Here is a 26,861-nt window from a genome sequence, read left to right on the forward strand (position 1 = left end):
TGTCAAGCCGTCACTAGAGTCCGACTCCATCTTCGTGTCGGCCCCTCCTGAAGCAGTCGGATCCGACTTGAGGGCCCCAGAAGCCAGCGCGGGGACTTCGGTAGGCGGCCCGGGGACTGCAGCCGTCGCACCTGGCCTGGGGACTGCAGCAGTCGGCCCGGGGACTTCTTCAATTCAACAGGCGGCAGCCAACTCCAACCCGCCGCCTCCCGGCCCAATCGCCCTTGTACAAGTTGCAGTCGTGGCAGTCGAAGAAATAGCAGCACCTTCATGGGCTCAACCCATCCTCAACTTTCTGGTGAACGAAGAGCTGCCAACTGATGAGATCCTGGCCTGACAAGTGCAACGGCGGGCAGCAACATACACCATAGTCAACAAAGAACCGGTACGGCGCAGTGTTACTGGTGTGTACCAACGCTGCGTGGAGCCGGACCAGGGTCAAGCAATCCTCAAGGATATCCACCAAGGCGAATGTGGTCACCACGCGGCTTCAAGATCACTTGTTGCCAAAGCTTTCCGCCATGGTTTCTTCTGGCCGACTGCCCTAGAAGACGCCAAAGAATTGGTCCAGAAGTGTAAAGGGTGCCAGAAGTTCTGCTCCAATCCACACTTGCCGGCTTCTGCGCTCAAGACCATTCCCATTGCCTGGCCCTTTACCGTTTGGGGGCTAGACATGGTGGGGCCATTCAAGACGGCTCGTGGCGGCATGACTCATTTGCTTGTCGCTGTGGACAAGTTCACCAAGTGGATAGAAGCAAAGCCAATCAAGAAGCTGAATGGGCCGACTGCCGTGACTTTCATCGCTGACATCACCACTCGGTACGGCATACCACACATCATCATCACCGACAACAACACAAACTTCTCCAAAGGAGCCTTGGCTCGTTTCTGCGCAACGCAGGGCATCCAAAAATACTTAGCGTCCGTTGCCCATCCGCAATCAAACGGCCAAGTGGAGCGAGCAAACGGCCTCATTCTGTCCGCATCAAGCCCCGACTAGTCGAGCCTCTAGAGCATTCGGCCCACTGCTGGCTCGATGAGCTGCCGGCCATCCTCTGGAGCCTGCGCACAACTCCGAACAAGTCGACCGGCTTCATGCCCTTCTTCCTCGTCTACGGCGCTGAAGCCGTCATCCTGACGGACATAGAATTTGACTCCCCATGAGTCACCATGTACACCAAGGCGGATGCCAAGGAGGCACGAGAAGACGACGTCAATCTACTAGAAGAGGGCCGGCTGTTGGCACTCAGCCGGTCCGCCATCTACTAGCAGAGTCTGCGTCGATACTACAACCGCAAGGTGAAGCCAAGATCCTTCCAAGAGGGAGACCTTGTGCTCCGGCTGATCCAGCGAATAGCCGGCCAACACAAGCTCTCGGCACCTTGGGAAGGCCCTTTCATCATCAGCAAAGTGCTGGGCAACGGTTCCTACTACCTGATCGACGCTCAGAAGCCCAGAGCACGCAAAAGAGATGACTCAGGCAAGAAGACGGAGAGGCCATGGAACGCAAACCTCCTTTGAATATTTCACCGTTAAAAGCAGTATGTATCACGCTACCTTTGGTATTAAGTACGAAGACTCCGGGTCCCCCGAGAAGAGTTCGGGGACTACCCTCTTCTATCTATATGATAAGTGGTATGCCTATGAATGTGTTGTTTTATTATACAGCCTGGCACCGGGTTCGACCAGTCGGCCCGGAGGATCGCCGCCTTCTGCTATATGTCGTTTCCTGCAGTCGAACAAGTAGTGTGTCGGCACCAAAAAACTTCTCCTGTCAGAAACCGCAGCTCACAAAGTTACTATATGGTGGGCAGGGGTTGCAAAGCAATGCCCACATGAAAAATGGCTAAGGAAAAATGTGCCTATAGCTTGGGCCGGCATCCCGCCTTGCAGCCGGCCGGCTTCTGCTTACCTTGCCAACACTCCAAACGGCTAAGTACTTGCCCTCCCGTAAATAGCTAAATACTCAACCCAGCCGTAGTCCGTAGAGCGGCTATTTGGCTAGCAAGAGCATAGCCAAGGGAGGGCGGCAAAGGAAAAAAGCAAGGAGCAGAAAGCAAGAAAATTCAAAAGTTGGCAAACAAAGCATAATCTGCGACAAAGGATATTTACATAGCAAAAGGCCCATTGGCCAGCATTCAACAGAGTTTCATATACACCCCGCGGGTGAAATTGTGCAAATTTAATCAAAGTTTGTCGAGACTAATAAGCAGAAAAATAAAAGACAGCATCCTAAGGAGCGGCAGAGGGTTTCGGTTGGATGGTGGAGTCGGCGGCGCCGGTTGGGGCAGCAGAGGATTCCGGTTGGATGGCCGAGTCGGTGGCATCGGTCAGAGCAGTGGACGGCTGGACGATAGAGTTGGCGGCACCAGTCGGTGGAACGAGCGACTGGTCGGTCTCTGCCTGGCTGCCTCCAACAGCAGTTGATGTCTACTACACAACCTTCTTCTTGTAGACGTTGTTGGGCCTGCAAGTGCACAGGTTTGTAGGACAGTAGCAAATTTCCCTCAAGTGGATGACCTAAGGTTTATCAATCCATAGGAGGCGTAGGATGAAGATGGTCTCTCTCAAGCAACCCTGCAACCAAATAACAGAGAGTCTCTTGTGTCCCCAACACACCCAATACAATAGAAAATTGTATAGGTGCACTAGTTCGGCGAAGACATGGTGATACAAGTGCAATATGGATGGTAGATAAAGGTATTTGTAATCTGAAATAATAAAAACAGCAAGGTAACAAGTGATAAACGTGAGCGTAAACAGTATTGCAATGGTAGGAAACAAGGCCTAGGGTTCATACTTTCACTAGTGCATGTTCTCTCAACAATAATAACATAGATAGATCATATAACAATCCCTCAACATGCAACAAAGAGTCACTCCGAAGCCACTAGAACAAACATAGAGATTATGGTAGGGTACGAAACCACCTCAAAGTTATTCTTTCAGATCAATCTATAAAAGAGTTCGTACTAGAATAACACCTTAAGACACAAATCAACCAAAACCCTAATGTCACCTAGATACTCCATTGTCACCTCAAGTATCCGTGGGCATGATTATACGATATGCATCACACAATCTCAGATTCATCCAACCAACACAAAGTACTTCAAAGAGTGCCCCAAAGTTTCTATCGGAGAGTCAAGAACGTGTGCCAACCCCTATGCATAGGTTCCCAATGTCATGAAACCCGCAAGTTGATCACCAAAACATACATCAAGTGGCACATGATATCCCATTGTTACCACAGATAATCACGGCAAGACATACATCAAGTGTTCTCATAAAAGACTCAATCCGATAAGGTAACTTCAAAGGGGAAACTCAATTCATCACAAGAGAGTAGAGGGGGAGAAACATCATAAGATCCAACTACAATAGCAAAGCTCGGGATACATCAAGATCGTGCCATAGATGGAACACGAGAGAGAACGCGAGAGAGAGATCAAACACATAGCTACTGGTACATACCCTTAGCCCCAAGGGTGAACTACTCCCTCCTCATCATGGATAGCGCCGGGATGATGAAGATGGCCACCGGTGATGGGTTCCCCCTCCGGCAGGGCGTCGGAATGGGCTCCCGAGAGGTTTTTGGTGGCTACAGAGGCTTGTGGTGGCGGAACTCCTGATCTATCTTCTGTTCTGGAAGTTTTAGGGTACGTAGGTATATATGGGTGCAAGGGGTACGTCGGTGGAGCTTCAGGGGCCCCATGAGGTAGGGGGACGTGCGCTAGGGGGTGGGCACGCCCCCCACCCTCGTGACCAGCTCCTGTATCTTCTGACGTAGAGTCCAAGTCTATCCGGTGGCTTTCCTTCCAAAAATAACTTATCCAGTTGATTTCGTTCCGTTTTGACTCCGTCTGATATTCCTTTTCCTCGAAATACTGAAATAGACATAAAACAGCAAATCCGGGCTGGGCCTCCGGTTAATAGGTTAGTCCCAAAAATAATATAGAAGTGGATAATAAAGTCCAATATTGCCCAAAACAGAAGATAATATAGCATGGAGCAATCAAAAATTATAGATACGTTGGAGACGTATCAGCAGTCGGCGCTGCGCGAGTTGTTGCTCGAGGCGCGATCAGGTTGAGGCTGGCTATCCGCTCCGACCTCTGGTGCGTCCTCCTCGCTTTCCTCATCCTATGCCTCCTTCCGTTCGTCGCTGGAATCGATCAACTCGGCCGAGTCCTCGTTGTGCCCCGGGTTCAGCCCAAACTACTCCAGCGGCGCCTCGGCGCCTTCGTCAACCAGCTTCGGGACAAAGACGCTAGTGTCGATGTAGTCGGCGATCGCCGCCGCCCTCCTGACAAGGCCGCCTTCCACCACCACCAGCTCCTCCTGCGCCTCCAGCCGAAACATGGACAGCCGGGATAGATCTAGCCCAGGGTACCACGCCTTGACGAACTCCAGGGCCCGGCGTGCCCCAGCCCGGGCCGAGGAGCCCTTCCAGGCTTCCAGGCGGCCGGCCACCACCTCCAGCCAGTCGGCAGTCCGACTGGGAGTGCGTGGAGCCTGCATGCGTGGCGAGAGGGCAGAGATCGCTTGGGCCCCGACGCACTGAAGACGGTGCAACATCTGATGGGCCGGCCGAAGGCGGGCCTGGATGCTGAGAAGCTGCTCGTTAGGGGTTCGGGGAGCATCGACGGCAATCTGCACGCCTTCTGCTCTCCGCTCCTGACGATGAGCTTCAATGGCCTGGTTCGCGGTGACGGAGTGGCCTGGGAAGAAGTCTGTTTGGATGAAGGGCAAGGAAGCCAGAGGTTAGAAGCCAGCAGTCGTCCTGGATAGGGGCCGGTGACTCAAAGAAAGAAAGAAAAAAGAAGAGGCCTACCATCGACCAAGCCCTCAATGCTACCGAAGCAGGCAGTGAGCTGCGCCTCCTCGTCGGCCCAGGCGGAGCGCTTGTGTAGGACCTTGAAGTATGTCTAGAGGGGGGGTGATTAGACTACTTGACCAATTAAAAACTTAACCTTTTCCCAATTTTAGAGTTTGGCAGATTTTAGCTATCTTAGGACAAGTCAAGCAATCATCACACAATTCAAGCAAGCATGCAAAGAGTATATAGGCAGCGGAAATTAAAGCATGCAACTTGCAAGAAAGTAAAGGGATGGGTTTGGAGGATTCAAACGCAACTGGAGACACGGATGTTTTTGGCGTGGTTCCGATAGGTGGTGCTATCGTACATCCACGTTGATGGAGACTTCAACCCACGAAGGGTAATAGTTGCGTGAGTCCACGGAGGGCTCCACCCACGAAGGGTCCATGAAGAAGCAACCTTGTCTATCCCACCATGGCCGTCGCCCACGAAGGACTTGCCTCACTAGCGGTAGATCTTCACGAAGTAGGCGATCTCCTTGCCCTTACAAACTCCTTGGTTCAACTCCACAATCTTGTCGGAGGCTCCCAAGTGACACCTAGCCAATCTAGGAGACACCACTCTCCAAGAAGTAACAAATGGTGCGTTGATGATGACCTCCTTGCTCTTGTGCTTCAAATGATAGTCTCCCCAACACTCAACTCTCTCTCATAGGATTTGGATCTGGTGGAAAGAAGATTTGAGTGGAAAGCAACTTGGGGAAGGCTAGAGATCAAGATTCATATGGTAGGAATGGAATATCTTGGCCTCAACACATGAGTAGGTGGTTCTCTCTCAGAAATGGTAAGTTGGAAGTGTAGGTTTAGTCTGATGGCTCTCTCCACGAATGAAGAGGAGGTGGAGGGGTATATATAGCCTCCACACAAAATCTAACCATTACACACAATTTACCAAACTCGGTGGGACCGATTCAACAGACTCGGTCGGACCGATTTAGTAAACCTAGTGACCATTAGGATTTTCGGTGGGACTGACATGCAACTCGGTAGGACCGATTTGGTTAGGGTTAGGGCATAACGTAATCTCGATAAGACCGATTACACAAACTCGGTGAGACCAATTTTGGTAATAAGCTTTCCAGAGAGTTGGTCAAGTAAACTCGGTGGGACCGATTTGCTCTTTTCGGTGAGACCGAAATGTTACAAAAGGGAAACAGAGAATTTACATTGCAATCTTGGTGGGACCAATCGCTCACTTCGGTTAGACTGAAACGTTACGAAGGGAAACAGAGAGATTACAATCCCATCTCGGTGAGACCGAGATCCCTATCGGTAGAACCGATTTGCTTAGGGTTTGTGGCAGTGGCTATGACTTTCGAACTCGGTGGCGCCGGATAGGAAGAATCGGTGTGACCGATTTTGGCTTTGGGTTTAGGTCATTTGTGGATGTGAGAAAGTAGCTGAGGGTTTTGGAGCATATCACTAAGCACATGAAGCAAGAGGCTCATTAAGCAACACCTCATCCCTCCTTGATAGTATTGGCTTTTCCTATAGACTCAATGTGATCTTGGATCACTAAAATATAAAATGAAGAGTCTTGAGCTTTTGAGCTTGAGCCAATCCTTTGTCCTTAGTATTTTGAGAGATCCACTTTCATCATCCATGCCATGCCATTCATTGAGCTTTCCTGAAATAATAGTCTTGGAATAGCATTAGCTCAATGAGCTATATGTTGTTATGAATTACCAAAACCACCTAGGGATAGTTGCACTTTAAATCTCCCCCTTTTTGGTAATTGATGACAACATATAGATCAAAGCTTCGACAAATGATAATAAGATTGAAAAACATCGTCGCTTTGAGAAGTATGTGATAAGCAAGAGCTCCCCCTAAATTTGTGCATAGTTTAAGATTTGCTTTGGACTGCAAATGCACAAGGAATCAGGCTCATGGGTTACTCTTCCATGTCACATACATCTTGGTGGAGTGCTCAAAATGATAAAGATTGAATACATGCACTCATCACCAAGCAAAGTGAATGATCACATATGATAGATAAGATAATATCATCAAATATGCATAAGTGTAGCTTATGATCAAACACATGATCATCAATGTCTCACAAGAATAGCATAGTATCTCAAGTAATCAAAAGCAAACAAGTTTAATCACCAAATCAAGAGAGAATAAAAGCAACACTCTCTCTCTATGATCTATACATTTTTCTCCCCCTTTGGCAACAAGTTACCAAAAAGTTCATAGAAAATGCGTAGTGCTAGATCGACTCTCGGGCTTGATCTTCAGGTGGTGGTGTCCGAATAACTAACGAAGGCTTCAGTTGAAGTAGAGGGTGCTGGAGTTGATGCTGGAGCTGGTTGCACTGGAGCTGTAGGAGCTGTAGCAGGTGCGGATGATGTTGCTCTAGTGTCTGTCACAGGCACTGCAACTGACCTCTGGGCTCTAGGCACTCTGGCAAACACATTAGTGGTAGTCTTGCCCTGCCTCTCCTACATGTCATCCTGTAGCTGCTCCACAACAGACTGAATCTCAGTTACTTTGACATCTAGATCATGGAATTTGAGTTCCTTGATTCTTTCCATGCTCTCCTGATTCTAAGTGAGGGTGGCCAATCCCTTCTCAATCCTCAGTGTTGATGCTATTAAGTAACCAAGCTGCTCCTGCTTGTTCTTCAAGAAATACTCAGATGCCTCCTCTTGAGTTGGCATCTTGGCAGCCTTCTCCTTCCTTGCCTTCTCCTTCTTCTCTTGAGCATGTACTGATGATGGATCATTCTCATTCATGACAACCTGATTGTCCTCAAAGTCTGGATAAAGTGGAAAATGTTCCTTATCCAATAGATATTTTCTGTTCCCATCTTTGAGTTAATCAACTCCTGAATCTGACGGGCATATCCACAGCTCCTCTTCTGATCTCCTGCAGTCCTCTTAATGGTTTCAACCATAAGGCTCATGACTTTGAATTTCTGTGGCACATCAAACAAATGCAACATGTTGATTGCATGCCCTCTGATCATGTTGTGGTCACCAGACTTAGGCAACAGAGTGTGCCTTAGGATCCAATTGATAGTTGGCAGTCCTGACAGAAGGAAGTGGACTGATCCAAACTTATGTGTCTCAACAGCTTTGTCTGGGATCTCCTTGCACATGTGTGCCATGTAATTGTGGTCCATCTTCTTCTTGGCATAAATATCCAAGTCATCTTCACTTTCCTTTGGGGCATTGATCAGACTTGCCCATTCCTCAACAGTGGACTGGTACCTTGTACCTTCAGACATCCAAACTATCCTTCCATCTAGATAGAAGTGTGCTGTGGAGTAGAATTGCATGATAAGTTCATCATTCCAGTTGGTGAGCTTTTGCCCAACAAAATCAGCAACTCCACAAGCAAAAAAACTGTCTTGCACTCCAGGATAGTGCTCTTCATTGTCCTTTATGTAGGTCTAGTCGACCCATCTCATATCACATACTATGGGCTTCTTATCCAACAAGATTGTCTCATAGAAGTCCCGCTGTTCCTTTGTATGGAACCTATAATCAACAGCAGTTCTTCTCCTTGAGGCATATGGATCTGACATCCTCCATATCCTCAACACCGAGTCCTTTCTGATCCTCATGTCCTCAGCCACAAGATGGGCATCACTGTGGTCTGGTATCTTGGGCTTGAGCTTCCTTAGGACTTGTCCTTCTTCATCTTCCTCATCAGCAACATTAGGCACTGGGGCCTTGTTCATCTCAGCAGCTGGAATACTCCTGGTATTCCTCTTTGGTGCAAGATTGGCCTTGGGGGCAGCTTTGGGTGCTTCCTTGGGCTTAGATGTTGCAGCCCCTGATCTAATAGCATCACCCATAAGCTTTGGTGGCTTGGGTGCTGGTGCAGCAACCTCTTCTTCCTCTTCAGAGTCTCTTCTCATTGAGGGTTGTCCAAGAACCTGGGCAGTTGTGGTTCTTGCTCTCTTCTTCTTCTTATCCTGAGCAGCTTCATCCTCTGACTCAATGGTAAACTTCATAGTTTCTCCAGTAGGAACTTTCTTGGGTTTGTAAGATGTGACTTTCTTTCCAGGTGCCTCTTTGGGTTCAGTCTGTTCAGGCACTTGAGTGGACCTTTTGACCTTGGGCATAGGTGTCCTCTTGGCAGGAACCTTCCTATTGAGGCTAGGCTTTGTATTCTTTGCGCCATACTCCTTTTTGAGCACTACTTTCTTGGAAGTAGCCTCATCCTCTTTAGCTCTATAGTCCTCATCTTCAGAGTCTGAAGTTCTCTTCTTCCTTTGCCTGGTAGCAGCCTTAGGCAGGTTGCTAGGAGTGCTTCTGCTGCCTTCATCTGAAGTGCTGGAGGGACTAGTGCCCTCACTCATGTCAATCTGCTCTTCTGACCTGTTCTGGCTGTCACTCTGGTCTGACATGCTGCAAACACTGACTGCTGACCCTGTGAAGAGTTATAGATGAGATAGAGTGGATGAGCATCACAAAATGCAGAGATTTTTGCAAAAGAATGATTCAAAATTTCAGTTTTAGTTTTCCACAGAAAGCATTTCGGATCAACCGATTTTCAAACTCAGTGATACCGAAGCAGTTTTGGAACCTAAACTGATGAACTCGGTTGGACCGAGTCACAGTTCGGTGGCACCGAGACTGCTAGGGTTTCACAAAGTCCTAAAATTGGTCTCACCGATTAGCAATTCTCGGTCAGACTGAGAGTTACTAGTGCAATGGCGTTAGCCAAATCGGTGGGACCGAGTTTTTCAACTCGGTGGGTCCAAGATGGTTTCGGCGGAAACCTAACCCTAAGATTTCGAATCTCATCTATTCTACGGATTGCATTGACTGGATAGGAGTGTTTCGATCGTGGCAAGAATCAATAAGAACACAATGTGCTAGGAATCGGACGAGGATAGCACAGTGATCGAGTCCATACCCTAGCTTGGCGATGAACTCGCTACGGCGGCAACAGCGGGGTTTAAATCTGTTGACGGCGGCAGAGACCAGCGACAGGAGGCGGCTGGCGACGAGGAGACGATCTGGAGACCTGGGATGGCAGAGCGAGCTATTGCGCGGGCGAAGGGGTTCGGAGGAATTTCCAAATTTTTGCCCGTGACTATATATAGCCCGACCCTGTCGGTGTGACCGAGTGGAACAACTCGGTGGCACCGAGATGCATAACTGTGTACAGTTACAGCAACTCGGTGTGACCGAAAAGTTCAAATCGGTTGCACCGAGATTGAAGACTTAGATCGACTTAATGATCTCGGTACGATCGAAATGGAGGAATCGGTCAGACCGAGAATCACAAAGAAGTTTTGGAAGTTTAAGTCTATGACGAATCGGGGACTCCGAGTGCTCCTCACACAGAGTGGTTCGAATCTGACTTGATCAAATTTTGTGATGTAGCATGAATAGAGTTTGAGACGAGAAAAGCATAGATAGCTAGAGAAGGTTCTTAGGCATTCTTGTCCATCCACTTGGAAAAAAGAAAAAGAAGCCAATCAATCAAAACAACAAGTGGATGTCCTTGAATGAGTAAAATATGCACCATCATGCTCACACAATAAGATGGCAAATGAAATATGTGGCAAAACATGCACAACCAATTCTAGCATCTATCAAACAATTGGCGATGACTAGGTCATCTATATATGAGTATATTGACTTAGGAGTCAAATGAAAGACATTTGATCATAGGTCATACTCATCGTTTAAGCTCAAGTGGGGTTACCACTTTTACATAATGCATTGATGTGTTCACACCATTAGAGTTGCTTTGACTCAATTCTTAGAGTTAAGCCCCCCCTAGATGTGAGATCCCCCCCTTAGAGGGATGAACTAACCTTGGGTTTTGTCGATGATGACTTCATGTAGGTGTTGAAGATGTGGATGCTTAATGTTGATGTAGATCATTTGGAGCAATCCTTTGGAGTGAGTTGCACTTTCAACTTACCTACATGGGTTAGTCCCACAAGGATCAAACAAGAATATCCATAGACATAGAGTGATGCACACACAAGATGATGTCCATGAAATCATTAGGTTACCTTGTCCCTTGCCTTACCAACATGAGGGTTTGTGACTCCTTGAACTAGTGCAAGATGTGGAAGTTGATTGCACTTGTTCTTGCCATAACGATACGAGTGAAGAATGTTGGCGGAGTCACCCTCAAGAACTCTCTAGTTCTTCTTCTTCGGGATCCACATCATCTTGATGGGAATCCTTGGAGTTGTAGTTGTACTTGATGAAGTAGAACTTGGCGTAGTCTTGGGAACCCACTTGAACGAGGCCTTTGGTGCTTCTTCAAGTGCATCAATCTCGTCTTGAAGCTTGTCCTTGCCTTTGTTCTTGTGGTCTTGTGGTGGAAGATCATCTTGTGCTTGTGTTCCCTTGAAGGAAGTAGGATCATACTTCTCTTGTTGAGGAACAAACTTCGTCTTGGGGTATTGATCTTCTTCCCACTCAACTCCATTGGCATTGAACTTTCGTTCAAAACCAACACCTTGATTCTTCCGGTGCCTTCCTTGCTTGCGTACAATTTCCTCAAATTGCTTACTCCCGGCAAGGCTCTTGTAAACACCTTTCTCTATAATTCCCTTCAATAAGCTATTTTCTTTCTCAAGTGTAACTTGGCTAAGAGAATCATTAGTAGAATCAAGAGAACTACTAGAAGCAACAATATTGGATTTGACATAATTATTGTTACTACTAGAGGAAGTATCTTTCTTGTACTTGTTACTAAACTTGACTTGAGGCATGTAAGTAGATAAGAGTAAACGCTTGGCAATGTAAGAAGAACTTTTCTTACGGAGATCATCATTGATTGCTTTTAAGAACTCATGCTCTTGCTCAAGATTGAGCATTTCAAAGCGTAACTTCTCATGAGCCCTTAAAAGTTCTCAATGATCTTTGAAGATAGTTTCATGAGCCAACTTAAGAGTGTTTAGTTCTTTAGTTAGAAGCTCAATCTTCTCCTTATCATTGTCATTCGTTTTATCTTGATTAGCATGATTAATTGACGTTTCATCATAGTATTCATCACTAGAGTTGTCAACAAGTAAATCATCATCCACAAGCAAGTCATCTTCATCACTATTGAAATCAACATACTCAGGATGTGTTACCTTTGGACCTTTGTCCATGAAGCATCTTCCAATTCCTTCATTTGGTGAATCAAATATGTCGTAGGAGTTGGTTGACACAAGTGCTAGACCAACAACACCTTCATCTTGAGTATATTCGGAGTCCGAGTGATAGCTTCTCTCGGAGTGATTGTCGGAGTCGGAGCCGGATACCCATTCACCAACATGAGCTTGATGTCTTCGTTTTGTGTAGCCCCTTGATGACTTGTCCTTCCTTTCCGAGTCCTTGCTTCTCCGTGAGGGTCTTCGTTCATAACGATCATCTCTACTCCTCCTCTCTCTTGGTGGTGATTCTTCTCTTTTGCTTCTTCTTCTTGGAGAATCTTCTCTTCTTTTGTAGGGTGCCGTACACTCATTGGAATAGTGTACGGGTCTCCCACAATTGTAGCAATTGCGTTCTCGACTAGAAGATCTTTTTTCATGGTAAGACCTTGACTTGGAGCTTCTTTCTTTGCTTCTACTCTTGTAGAATTTGTTGAAGTTCTTCACCATTAAGTTCAATTCTTCATTGAAGGTTTGTTTCCCACTTGATGATGTGGGGGCTTCACTTGAGGCTTTGTAAGCACCACTTGACTTGTTGTGAACTTCCTCCTTATCCTTGAGTGACATCTCATGAGCAACAATTCTTCCAATGACTTCCGTTGGCTTGAGATCTTTGTAGTTTGGCATCATTTGGATCAATGTGCACACGGTATCCTACTTTCCATCCAATTCTCTTAGGATCTTCTTGATGATGAATCTGTCGGTCATCTCTTCACTTCCTAAGTCGGCAATCTCATTTGTGATAAGAGCAAGCCTAGAGTACATTTCAGCGACACCTTCACCATCCTTCATTTTGAACTTGTCAAGCTGACTTTGGAGCACATCAAACTTGGATTCCTTGATGGATTCGGTACCTTCATGCATATCAATCAAAGTATCCCAAATTTCCTTTGCATTCTCAAGACGGCTGATTTTGTTGAATTCTTCGGGGCATAATCCATTGAAGATGATATCACAAGCTTGAGCGTTGTATTGCAGCATCTTCAATTCTTCTGCATTAGCTTCACGGTTCGGCTCTCTCCCATCAAAGAATTCACCTTGCAAGCCAATACAAATAATTGCCCAAACGGCGGGGTTATGTCCGAGAATGTGCATTTTCATCTTATGCTTCCAACTAGCAAAATTAGTACCATCAAAGTAAGGACCTCTACAGTGATAATTTCCCTCGCTAGACGCCATACTCTCCTAGGTTGTGAAACCAAGGCTATGACCACCAAAAGCTATGGAAATCAAAGCAAATGGAGACCAAAGCTCTGATACCACTTGTAGGACCTTGAAGTATGTCTAGAGGGGGGGGTGATTAGACTACTTGACCAATTAAAACATTAACCTTTTCCCAATTTTAGAGTTTGGCAGATTTTAGCTATCTTTGGACAAGTGAAGCAATCATCACACAATTCAAGCAAGCATGCAAAGAGTATATAGGCAGCGGAAATTAAAGCATGCAACTTGCAAGAAAGCAAAGGGAAGGGTTTGGAGGATTCAAACGCAATTGGAGACACGGATGTTTTTGGCGTGGTTCCGATAGGTGGTGCTATCGTACATCCACATTGATGGAGACTTCAACCCACAAAGGGTAACGGTTGCGCGAGTCCACGGAGGGCTCCACCCATGAAGGGTCCACGAAGAAGCAACCTTGTCTATCACACCATGGCCGTCGCCCACGAAGGACTTGCCTCACTAGCGGTAGATCTTCACGAAGTAGGCGATCTCCTTGCCCTTACAAACTCCTTGGTTCAACTCCACAATCTTTTCGGAGGCTCCCAAGTGACACCTAGCCAATCTAGGAGACACCACTCTCCAAGAAGTAACAAATGGTGCGTTGATGATGAACTCCTTGCTCTTGTGCTTCAAATGATAGTCTCCCCAACACTCAACTCTCTCTCATAGGATTTGGATCTGGTGGAAAGAAGATTTGAGTGGAAAGCAACTTGGGGAAGGCTAGAGATCAAGATTCATATGGTAGGAATGGAATATCTTGGCCTCAACACATGAGTAGGTGGTTCTCTCTCAGAAATGGTAAGTTGGAAGTGTAGGTTTAGTCTGATGGCTCTCTCCACAAATGAAGAGGAGGTGGAGGGGTGTATATAGCCTCCACACAAAATCTAACCGTTACACACAATTTACCAAACTCGGTGGGACCGATTCAACAGACTCGGTCGGACCTATTTAATAAACCTAGTGACCGTTAGGATTTTCGGTGGGACTGACATGCAACTCAGTAGGACCGATTTGGTTAGGGTTAGGGCATAACGTAATCTCGGTAAGACCGATTACACAAACTCGGTGAGACCGATTTTGGTAATAAGCTTCCAGAGAGTTGCTCAGGTAAACTCGATGGGACCGATTTGCTCTTTTCGGTGAGACCGAAATGTTACAAAAGGGAAACAGAGAATTTACATTGCAATCTCGGTGGGACCGATCGCTCACTTCAGTTAGACCGAAATGTTACGAAGGGAAACAGAGAGATTACAATCCCATCTCGGTGAGACCGAGATCCCTATCGGTAGAACCGATTTGCTTAGGGTTTGTGGCAGTGACTATGACTTTCAAACTCGGTGGCGCCGGATAGGAAGAATCGGTGTGGCCGATTTTGGCTTTGGGTTTAGGTCATTTGTGGATGTGAGAAAGTAGCTGAGGGTTTTGGAGCATATCACTAAGCACATGAAGCAAGAGGCTCATTAAGAAACACCTCATCCCTACTTGATAGTATTGGCTTTTCCTATAGACTCAATGTGATCTTGGATCACTAAAATATAAAATGAAGAGTCTTGAGCTTTTGAGCTTGAGCCAATCCTTTGTCCTTAGTATTTTGAGAGATCCACTTTCATCATCCATGCCATGCCATTCATTGAGCTTTCCTGAAATAATAGTCTTGGAATAGCATTAGCTCAATGAGCTATATCTTGTTATGAATTACCAAAACCACCTAGGGATAGTTGCACTTTCAGCTTGATCTCGAACTCAGCGAGGAGGTCGGTCTCCTTCGTCTTTCGCCTCCTTCTGAGCCGTCTTGAGATGCTCCGTCTGCTCCGCGAGCTGCGTGACCAGTGGGTCACGCTCCTCAGCCAGTTTGTTGCACTCTGCCTCCTTACCGCGCAATGCGGTGTTGGCTTTGCCCAGCTGCTGCTGCATAGCAGCGTTGGCTTCTGCAAAGAGAGAAGAAGAAAGGACTTCAAGCAATCAATAGAGAAGGGACGCAGTTGCCGGGGAGATCTGGCCCGACTACTTAGCAGTTGGCCCGAATCTCGGGGTCTACAGCCCACGAGTGCGCTATCGCGCCCCTGCAGAGAAAGAAGTTGCCAACAGTCAACAAGAGAAATATAGTTACTGGGGAGATCCAGCCCGACTGCTCAGCAGTCAGCCCGAATCTCGGGGACTACAGCCCGCGGGTGTGCCAGCGCGCCCCCGCGGAGAAAGACAGACAAGACTTACTACGGCTCTCAGACAAGTTGGCGGTCTGCTTCTCCAGCTCCCGGACTCTGGAGTTGTAGGTGGCCGCGCGAAGGTTGTGGTAATCCTACAATAGGGATGTCAGAAGGAGTTAGCGTTTGATGCTCGCAAGTTAAAGTTCCGGACCGCCTGCTCAACATCCGGCCCGAAACTTGGGGACTACACCCAGTGGGTGCATTGGCGCACCCCCACCAAGAAGTAAGAAGATCAAAACAAAGAAGTAAGAAGCATACCCGGATGGCTGCTCACGAATCCAGGAACGCCTTGTTGCACCGCTTGAGGGCGTCGGCTTCAGCCCGGAGCTTGGCCTAGACGTCGAGGGCCGCCTGGTTCAAGGCTCACATCCCGCCTCCGCGTACCCAGCCGGCGGGTGCGGCGCTGGTCGCCTTAGTGTCGGGGACCGACGAACTCACGGCACCGGCCTCCAACGGTCATGGTGCCGAGGCCGCCTTCGCAAGACGGCGGCGCACGGGTGTGCGGGCCTCAGGAGTTGGGCCCGTCACTACCTCGTTACCGGCTGGTGGCGCCGGCGGGGCGGCCGGCTGCCTATCTTGCATTCCGCTGGTCGGCGGTGGCAGAGGCACGATGATGTCCGGCATGGCAATGTCGTTGCCCTCCCTCTCCATGACCGTCTGCTTGTCGCCGGCTCCCCCAGTCGTCGACGCAAACTTTGGCGGAGGTGGCGTGGAATTCAGGGGAGTCACGAGCAGCGGCTCCTGGCGGCGCACAGTCTCCGCAAGCCGCTCCTTCGCTACGGCATCAGCCTCCGCCTGCCCCAGCTTCCTCTGTACAAATGTCTCCGCCTTGTCAGCCTCCGCCTTCTCCAGGAGGGCGGCTTCCTGGTCCACGCGCACCTCCCGCGCGTTTCGCTCCTGCGCCTCCTAGAGGTCGGCAGCCACATCAATTCGCCGGGTGGTGGTGGAGGTCTCCGCCGACCTCATGACCGAGGCGGCGGCCGACTTGTTGAGGGTGAGCAGGGCCCTGAGCTAAGAAAGCAGGACAAAGAAGGTTTTTAGGCCAGATCGGCAAGAAAGTGGAAGCGTAAGAGAAATACTTACGCCGACACCATGGGCGGCGTCTTCGGCTGCCTCTGGAACTTGGCCACCTTCGCCGCGGCCTCTTTTCGCCTGATCGCCGCGGCCGGGTTCTTGGGCTTGCCACCTCGAGCAGACGGCCCGACGGAGGGGCCCGCGCCTGTGTTAGTGGTGCTTCGGGCAGGGCGCGTCTCGTCTTCGTCGTTGTCGTCGCCAGGCCAGGTCTCCACGCCGCCCCCTTCTTCAGAGCCGCCTGCTCCTTCGCCACCGCCTACAGTGTCATCCTCCAAGGCGCCTGCCCCCAAGTCGGGGTCGTCCTCGTCGCTCACCTCCCGGTCCGGCTGGTAATCACCACCCGGCCCCACGATGGCGGCCGTCGCTGCAGACTTGTAGATCTGCGCTCCAGAGAAGGAACCACTTCATACCAAGATCAAGACTAAAGCAAGAACTAAAAAGAAGAAGATAAGAGACTTACGGCAGGCGGCGGGTTGTCGCGAGAGTACGACCGCTTCCTGAACCGCCAAGATCCCTCCGACACCTTGAGGTCGGAGATCTCGTTCACCATCCTTGCCACCTCGACAGTCGGCATCTCCTTCATGCACATCCGGCTTGGGTCGCAGTGCCCGCTCATTCGACAGATCAGATGAGGACGGCCTTGGAGCGGGAGAACCCGACGCTCGATGAAGGCGATCAGCAGGTCGGACGCCACGAGACCCTCCGCCTCCGTCAGCACCCGGAGCCGGCCGATGGCGGCAGCCATGTCAGCCGACACAGGCTTCAGCTCATAGCCCCAGTTGGGCCGAAGCCCAACAGGGGGCCGACTTCGTAGGGCGGCAGGTTGATGAAGTCGACTACCGGGTCGACGTTCTCCACATAGAAGTAAGATTGCTGCCATAGTTTCACCGACTGTGACAGCTTGATGACCAGGAAGGCGTTCTTCTACAACAGCCGGCGCACGACGACGAAGGCGCCGCACTCGGCCACCATCTCCTTGGCGGAGGTGCCCAGTTTGGCGTAGAAGAAAGCTCCCCACAGCTCGATGGTGGGGAGGATGCCGAGGTAGCCCTCGCATGCCGTGACGAAGGCGGACAGCAGCGTCATGGTGTTGGGCGTCAAGTGGTGCGGCTGGATGTGGTTGAAGTCCATGAACGAGCGGAGAAACCCGCTCACCGGGAGGCCGAAGCCGCGGAGGAAATGCGAGCGGAAGACCCGCTCGTCCCCCTGCAGTGTCGGCGAGATCTCCTCCCATGGCAGCACCCACACCTTGACGAAGGCCACATTGGGCATCTGGCGCGTGGCCCGGAGGAAGGTGAGGTGATCCTCGATCACCATCGAGCCGTCCCAGTCACCACCCTTCTCGTGCGCCATGGCATCCGAGCGGAGCTGGGAAGGAGGAGCTCGACGATGGCGAGCTGCAGCGGCGCTACGACGGGCACTGAGCAACAACAACAGAGAGACAGGAGGAAGAAAGAATGGGGAGGAGGGCACGCGTGCTCTGCTGCTCCCCTGCCTCCCCCTATTTATAGCCCTCGGGCTGCAAAGCCGAGGGGGCTAGACGTGGGATCGTGGGATTAACTGCGCCCATGACCCCATGACCCCCGATTACTACGCAGAGTTACTGCGCAGGAACTCTTGCGGGAATCACAACCGCCCGCCTCGGCCGCAGCGGATCCGCCTGCGTGCCGAGGCCGAGTGGTGGCGGGCCCGGCCCGCTGTCACGTCCCATCGAGAGCGTGGGATGGCAGGCTGGCCAGGCTGACATGCGCCGCGTGGTGTGCTCGTGGCTGGCGGCAGGCGTGGGGAAGCTTAGTAGGCACGCCATCTGTTTCCCGCCTTGGTGTTCGAAATTGGCGGACGAGCCCGTCTTGTCAAATCGACTCTGGCAGTCAGCGCGTCACAAGGCGGACCGAGCGTTCATTCAGAGCGCGGCAAGAGGGGAAGCTGCTGAGACTTCACGGCACGTCAACCACGACGCCTCACCAGGTTTGGGGACTACTGCCGGAGTAATGGGCCACGGGTAGCCTCACCCGAGTCCGTGAGCCTTTCAAGACTTTGGGCCGGCTCCGCCCCACAAGACTTCAGAATAAAGCGCCGCCTTCCGGTGGCCGGCTGCCCGAAGACGGCTGTGCGCCAGCAGACGGCACCAAGACAGGCCGGCTCCTAGCAGACGACCTCCGGAGAGGCCGGCTTCTAGCTGGCGGCCACCCAGCACCCTCAGAGTCTCCACCCCTCATCAAGAGGACAAGACTGGGTGAGGCTACAGTGTAGCCCGTCACCCTCGAATCATGGGCTTGGCATGGCTATAGTGCCCCGTACAGGCGGAGATCTTCGCACGACGCGACACTGTTGCCACTTCCCCCTTGACGTCATTCCTGACAGGCGGAGCCCTGTTCCCACGACGGCATGTCGGTACGGCCCACAGGCGGCGGGCCCTACCAGGCAGTGAGAGCCTAGAAGACGGCGGAGGCCGGACCAGCCGGACCTGAGGGAGGACGGCTTCCAGCAAGCGGCCAGTTCCTCTCTCGAGGCCCGTGCACCATTAACCAGATAAGACATGGTGTGGCTATAGTGATCTCCCACCAGGCGGCGGGACTGTAGCCCCGCTCCACTGACCAAGTCTGCGTCATTAGCATCACTGCTACAGTGATCAGCCACCAACCAGGCCCCCAGCGGCGGGGGCGGCCTATCGGCTCCGTACCAAACCAGGCGACAGGGCCCAGCTGCTGGCGGAGAAGCCGGCGACCAGAGACACTGGCAGCCGGGTCCATCACCCGGCCAGATTACCATTGTACCCCTGGGGGGTAGGCCTATATAAACCCCCCAGGGCACCCATGCAAAGGGTTCCCAACCTGTTAGAACTAGCTTCCACCCTAGAGGAAGAAGAGAGCTAGCCCTGCCTCCTTCTACCTCTAGCATACAGCTCGAGGAGCACCATTGTATTCACTAGTGCCTTAGTGATCATGCGGAGACCCTGCAGAGCAGGACTAGGGGTGTTATCTCCTAGGAGAGCCCCGAACCTGGGTAAAGTGCGCTGACATTCGTGTCTACGCCTCATCCCGCTTTCAGGCACCGGTGACTGATACGTCTCCAATGTATCTATAATTTTTTATTGTTCCATGCTATTATATTACCCCTTTTTGGATGTTTATGGGCTTTATTTTACACTTTTATATCATTTTTGGGACTAACCTACTAACCGGAGGCCCAGCCCATATTGGTGTTTTTTTGCCTATTTTAGTATTTCGAAGAAAAGGAATATCAAACGGAGTCCAAACAGAATGAAACCTTTGGGAGCGTTATTTTTTGGAACAAATCTGATCCGGAGATCCTGGAGTGCAAGTCAAGAAAGCTCCAAGGGCCCCACGAGATAGGAGGGCGCGCCCCCCCTGTAGGGCGCGCCCCCTGTCTCGTGGGCCCCTCGGGCGGCCACCGACGTACTTCTTACTCCTATATATGCCTATGTACCCTGAAAACATCCAGGAGCACCACGAAACACAATTTCCACCGTCGTAACCTTCTGTATCCGCGAGATCCCATCTTGGAGCCCTTGCCGGCATTCTGCCGGATGGGGAAGCAACCACAGAGGGCCTCTACATCAACATCCTTGCCCCTCCGATGAGTTGTGAGTAGTTTACCACAGACCTACGGGTCCATAGTTATTAGCTAGATGGCTTCTTCTCTCTTTTTGGATCTCAATACAATGTTCCCCTCCTCTCCTGTGGAGATCTATTCGATGTAATCTCTTTTTGTGGTGTGTTTGTCGAGATCCGATGAATTGTGGGTTTATGATCAAGTTTATCTATGAATAATATTTGAATCTTCTTTGAATTCTTTTATGTATGATGAGTTATCTTTGCAAGTCTCTTCGAATTATCAGTTTGGTTTGGTCTACTAGATTGATCTTTCTTGCCATGGGAGAAGTGCTTAGCTTTGGGTTCAATCTTGCGGTGTTCTTACCTAGTGACAGAAAGGGTTGCAAGACACGTATTGTATTGTTGCCATCGAGGATAACAAGATGGGGTTTATATCACATTGCATGTGTTTATCCCTCTACATCATGTCATCTTGCTTAATGCGTTGCTCGGTTCTTATGAACTTAATAAACTAGATGCATGCTGGATAGCGGTCTATGTGTGGAGTAATAGTAGTAGATGCAGGCAGGCGTCGGTCTACTTGTTATGGACGTGATGCCTATATACATGATCATGCCTAGATAATCTCATAACTATGCGCTTTTCTATCAATTGCTCGACAGTAATTTGTTCACCCACTGTAATACTTATGCTATCTTGAGAGAAGCCTCTAGTGAAACCTATGGCCCCCGGGTCTATCTCTTATCATATTTGCTTTCAATCTACCTTTATTTGCATCTTTACTTTTTGCATCTATATCGAAAATACCAAAAATATATTTATCTTATCATACTATCTTTATTAGATCTCACTTTCACAAGTGGTCGTGAAGGGATTGACAACCCCTTTATTGTGTTGGTTGCGAGTTCTCAATTTGTTTGTGTAGGTGCGTGGGACTTTTTGAGAAGCCTCCTACTGGATTGATACCTTGGTTCTCAAAACTGAGGGAAATACTTACGCTACACTTTGCTGCATCACCCTCTAATCTTCGAGGAAAACCAACGCAAGCTCAAGACGTAGCAAGAAGGATTTCTGGCGCCGTTGCCGGGGAGGTCTTCGCTCAAGTCAAGACATACCAAGTACCCATCACAAACCCATCTCCCTCGCATTTACATTATTTGCCATTTTCCTCTCGTTTTCCTCTCCCCCACTTCACCCTTGCCGTTTTATTCGCCCTCTCTTTCCCAATCTCCTCCTCTCTTTTCCGCTCGCCGTTTTTCTGTTTGCTTGTGTGTTGGATTACTTGTTACCATGGCATAAGATAATACCAAGTTGTGTGACTTCTCGAATACCAATAATAATGATTTCCTTAGTACTCCGATTGCTCCTCTTAATGATGTTGAGTCTTGTGAAATCAATACCGCTTTGTTGAATCTTGTTATGAAAGATCAATTTGCCGGCCTTCCTAGTGAAGATGCCGCTACTCATCTAAACAATTTTGTTGATTTGTGTGATATGCAAAAGAAGAAAGATACGGATAACAATATTGTCAATTTGAAGTTATTCCCGTTTTCACTTAGAGATCGTGCTAAAGTTTGGTTTTCATCTTTGCCTAAAAATAGTATTGATTCTTGGAACAAGTGCAAGGATGCCTTTATCTCTAAGTATTTTCCTCCTGCTAAGATCATCACTCTTAGGAAAGATATTATGAATTTTAAACAACTTGATCATGAGCATGTTGCCCAATCTTGGGAAAGAATGAAATTGATGCTTCGCAATTTCCCTACTCATGGTTTGAATTTATGAATGATCATACAAAATTTTATGCCGGTTTGAACTTTGCTTCTAGAAATCTCTTAGATTCGTCCGCGGGAGGCACCTTTATGGAAATCACATTAGGAGATGCTACAAAATTGCTTGATAATATTATGGCCAATTATTCTCAATGGCACACTGAAAGATCTTCTAGTAAAAAAGTGCATGCTTTAGAAGAAATCAATGTTTTGAGTGGAAAGATGGATGAACTTATGAAGATGTTTGCTACTAAAAATACTCCTCTTGATCCCAATGATATGCCTTTATCTTCCTTGATTGAGAACAATAATGAATCTATGGATGTGAATTTTGTTGGTAGGAATAGTTTTGGAAACAATGCTTATAGAGGAAATTTTAATGCTAGACCATTCCCTAGTAATCGCTCTAATAATTATGGAAATTCCTACAATAATTCTTATGGTAATTTTAATAAGATGCCCTCTGATTTTGAGAATAGTGTGAAAGAATTTATGATCTCTCAAAATAATTTTAATGCCTTGCTTGAAGAAAAATTGCTCAAAGTTGATGATTTGGCTAGGAATGTTGATAGACTTTCGCTTGATGTTAGTTCTCTTAAACTTGGATCTTCTTCTCCTAAGCATGACATCAATGAGTCTCTCAAAGTAATGAGAATTTCCATTGACGAGTGCAAGGAAAGAACCGCTAGATTGCGTGCTAAAAAAGAAAGCTTTATAAAAGTGTGTTCTTCTAGTCTTCATGAAAATAATGATGAGGATCTTAAAGTTATTGATGCGTCTCCAATTAGATCTATGTTTTGCAATATGAATTTTGATGATGATGGGAGTGATGATGAATTCACTTTGCCTAGAAGGCGTCCCAAAAATTCGGAGTCTTTAGATCTTGATGTTAAATTTGGTAAAAGTGAGATTGGAGAATCCTCAACTTCTAATAATGTTGAACTTACTATCTCGGATTTCAAGAAATTTGATTATGATAATTGTTCTTTAAAAGGGTGTATTTCCTTGTTGCAATCTGTTGTTAATTCTCCTCATGCTTATAGTCAAAACAAAGCTTTACCAAACATATTGTTGATGCCTTGATGCAATCTTATGATGAAAAACTTAATTTGGAAGTTTCTATACCTAGAAAACTTAATGATGAGTGGAAACCTACTATAAAGATTAAAATTAAAGATTATGAGTGTTTTGCTTTGTGTGATTTGGGTGCTAGTGTTTCCACGATTTCGAAAAGTTTATGTGACATTCTAGGTTTCCATGATCTTGATGATTGCTCTTTAAATTTGCACCTTGCGGATTCCACCATTAAAAAGCCTGTGGGAAGAATCAATGATGTTCTTATTGTTTCAAATAGAAATTTGGTGCCCGTAGATTTTATCGTTCTTGATATAGATTGCAATCTTTCTTGCCCTATTATTCTTGGTAGACCTTTCCTTAGAACGATTGGTGCGATTATTGATATGAAGGAAGGGAATATTAGATTCCAATTTCCATTAAACAAAGGCATGGTGCACTTTCCAAGAAAGAAAGTCAAATTACCTTATGAATCTATCATGCGTGCTACTTATGAATTCAGTGCCAAAGATGGCACTCGTTAGATCTATCTTTGCTTTTTATGCCTAGCTAGGGGCGTTAAACAATAGCGCTAGTTGGGAGGCAACCCAATTTTTCTTTATGTTTTTTGTTTTTGCTCCTGTTTAGTAATAAATCTTGCATCCACCTTCTGGTTATATGTATTTTTATCTTTTAATTAGTGTTTGTGCCAAGTAGAACCTATAGGATAACCTACGATGATAGTTGATTTGATTCTTCTGAAAAACAGAAACTTTGCGTGCACGAATATAATTTTGTTAAATCACAGGAACGTGATTTTGCATTGATTCTTTTTGCTGCTGTTCAATAGACAAATTATCCAGGACTTCCTATTTTGGTAGGATTTTTAGAGTTCCATAAGTTTGTGTTAGTTACAGATTGCTACAGACTGTTCTGTTTTTGACAGATTCTGTTTTTCGTGTGTTGTTTGCTTATTTCAATGCATCTATGGCTAGTAAATTAGTTTATAAACCATAAAGAAGTTGGAATACAGTAGGTTTAACAAAAAATTAAATAAAGAATGAGTTCATTGCAGTACCTTATGTGGTGGTTTTGTTTTCTTTCACTAACGGAGCTTATAAGATTTCCTGTTGAGTTTTGTGTTGTGAAGTTTTCAAGTTTTGGGTAAAGCATTTATGGACTATGGAATAAGGAGTGGCAAGAGCCTAAGCTTGGGGATGCTTATGGCACCCCAAGATATTCAAGTATAGCCAAAATCCTAAGCTTGGGGATGCCCCGGGAAGGCACCCCCTCTTTCGTCTTCGTTCATTGGTAACTTTACTTGGAGCTATATTTTTATTCGCTACATGATATGTGTTTTGCTTGGAGCATCATGTATTATATTAGTCTTTCCTTTTTAGTTTACCACAATCATCCTTGCTGTACACACCTTTTGGGAGAATCCTATTTGATTAGAAGTTGCTAGAATACTCTATGTGCTTCACTTATATCTTTTGAGCTTGATAGTTTTTGCTCTAGTGCTTCACTTATATCTTTTAGAGCACGGTGGTGTCTTAATTTTGAAGAAATTGCTAGTCTCTCATGCTTCACTTATATTATTTTGAGAGTCTTTTAGAACAGCATGGTATTTACTATGATCATAAAGTTGGTCCTAGAATGATGAGCATCCAAGTTGGGTATAATAAAAACTATCATACAAAAGTGAATTGGATGCTATGATCAATTTGATGCTTGATAATTGTTTGGAGATATGGAGGTAGTGATATTAAAGTCATGCTTTGGGTGATTATGAATTTAAAGAATGCTAGTGTTGAAGCATGTGATTCCCGTAGCATGCACGTGTGGTGAACCGCTTTGTGATGAAGTTGGAGCACAATTTTATTTATTGATTGTCTTCCTTATGAGTGGCGGTCGGGGACGAGCGATGGTCTTTTCCTACCAATCTATCCCCCTAGGAGCATGCGCGTAGTACTTTGGTTTTTGATGACTTCTAAATTTTTGCAACAAGTATATGAGTTCCTTTGATTAATGTTGAGTCCATGGATTATACACACTCTTTCACCCTTCCACCATTGCTAGCCTCTCTTGTACCCCGCAATTTTCGCCTGTACCATACACCCACCGTTTACCTTCCTCAAAATAGCCACCATACCTACCTATTATGGCATTTCCATAGCCATTCCGAGTTATATTGCCATGCAACTTTCCACCATTCCGTTCATATGACACGCATTACTTTTGTCATATTGGTTTTTGCATGATCATGTAGTTGACATCGTATTTGTGGCAAGGCCACCTTCATAATTTTCATACATGTCGCTCTTGATTCATTGCATATCCCGGTACACCGCCGGAGGCATTCATATAGAGCGATATCTTGTTCTAGCTTTGAGTTGTAAATCCATAAAAGTGTGATGATCTTCATTATTAGAGCATTGTCCTAGTGAGGAAAGGATGATGAAGACTATGATTCCCCCACAAGTCGGGATGAGGCTTCGGACTTTACAAAAAGAAAAAGAAAAAAAGAGAAATACCAAAAAAAAGGCCAAAGAAAAAAAAGAGAAAGAAAAAAAGAGAAAGAAAAAAAAGTAAGAAAAAAATAAAATGAGAGAATAAGAGAGAAGGAACAATGCTACTATCTCTTTTTCCACACTTGTGCTTCAAAATAGCACCATGATCTTCATGATAGAGAGTCTCATATGTTGTCACTTTCATATACTAGTGGGAATTCTTCATTATAGAATTTGGCTTGTATATTCCAATGATGGGCTTCCTCAAAAGTGCCCTAGGTATTCGTGAGCAAGCAAGTTGGATGCACCCCACTTAGTTTCTTTTGTTGAGCTTTCATATATTTATAGCTCTAGTGCATCCGTTGCATGGCAATCCCTACTCGCTCACATTGATATCTATTAATGGGCATCTCCATAGCCCGTTGATACGCCTAGTTGATGTGAGACTATCTTCTCCTTTTTGTCTTCTCCACAACCACCCTTCTATTCCACATATAGTGTTATGTCCATGGCTCACGCTCATGTATTGCGTGAAAGTTGGAAAAGTTTGAGATTATTAAAGTACGAAACAATTGCTTGGCTTGTCATCGGGGTTGTGCATGATTAAATACTTTGTGTGATGAAGATAGAGCATAGCCAGACTATATGATTTTGTAGGGATAACTTTCTTTAGCCATGTTATTTTGAGAAGACATGATTACTTTGATTAGTATGCTTGAAGTATTACTATTTCTTATGTCAATATGAACTTTTATTTTGTATTCATTTGGATCTGAACATTCATGCCACAATAAATAAAATTACATTATGAATTATGCTAGGTAGCATTCCACATCAAAAATTTCTTTTTTATCATTTACCTACTCGAGGACGAGCAGGAATTAAGCTTGGGGATGCTTGATACGTCTCCAACGTATCTATAATTTTTGATTGCTCCATGCTATTATATTACCCTTTTTGGATGTTTATGGGCTTTATTTTACACTTCTATATCATTTTTGGGACTAACCTACTAACCGGAGGCCCAGCCCATATTGCTGTTTTTTTTTGCCTATTTCAGTATTCCGAAGAAACGGAATATCGAACGGAGTCCAAACGGAATGAAACCTTCGGGAACGTTATTTTCGGAACAAATCTGATCCGGAGAGCCTAGAGTGCAAGTCAAGAAAGCTCTGAGGGCCCCACGAGATAGGAGGGCGCGCCCCCTGTCTCGTGGGCCCCTCGGGTGGCCACCGACGTACTTCTTCCTCCTATATATGCCTACGTACCCCGAAAACATCCAGGAGCACCATGAAACACAATTTCCACCGCCGTAACCTTCTGTATCCGCGAGATCCCATCTTGGAGCCCTTGTCGGCAGTCTGCCGGAGGGGGAAGCAACCACGGAGGGCCTCTACATCAACATCCTTGCCCCTCCGATGAGTTGTGAGTAGGTTACCACA

This window comes from Triticum dicoccoides, chromosome 3B (genome assembly GCF_002162155.2).
Source record: "Triticum dicoccoides isolate Atlit2015 ecotype Zavitan chromosome 3B, WEW_v2.0, whole genome shotgun sequence".
In the NCBI taxonomy this organism is placed as follows: Eukaryota; Viridiplantae; Streptophyta; class Magnoliopsida; order Poales; family Poaceae; genus Triticum; species Triticum dicoccoides.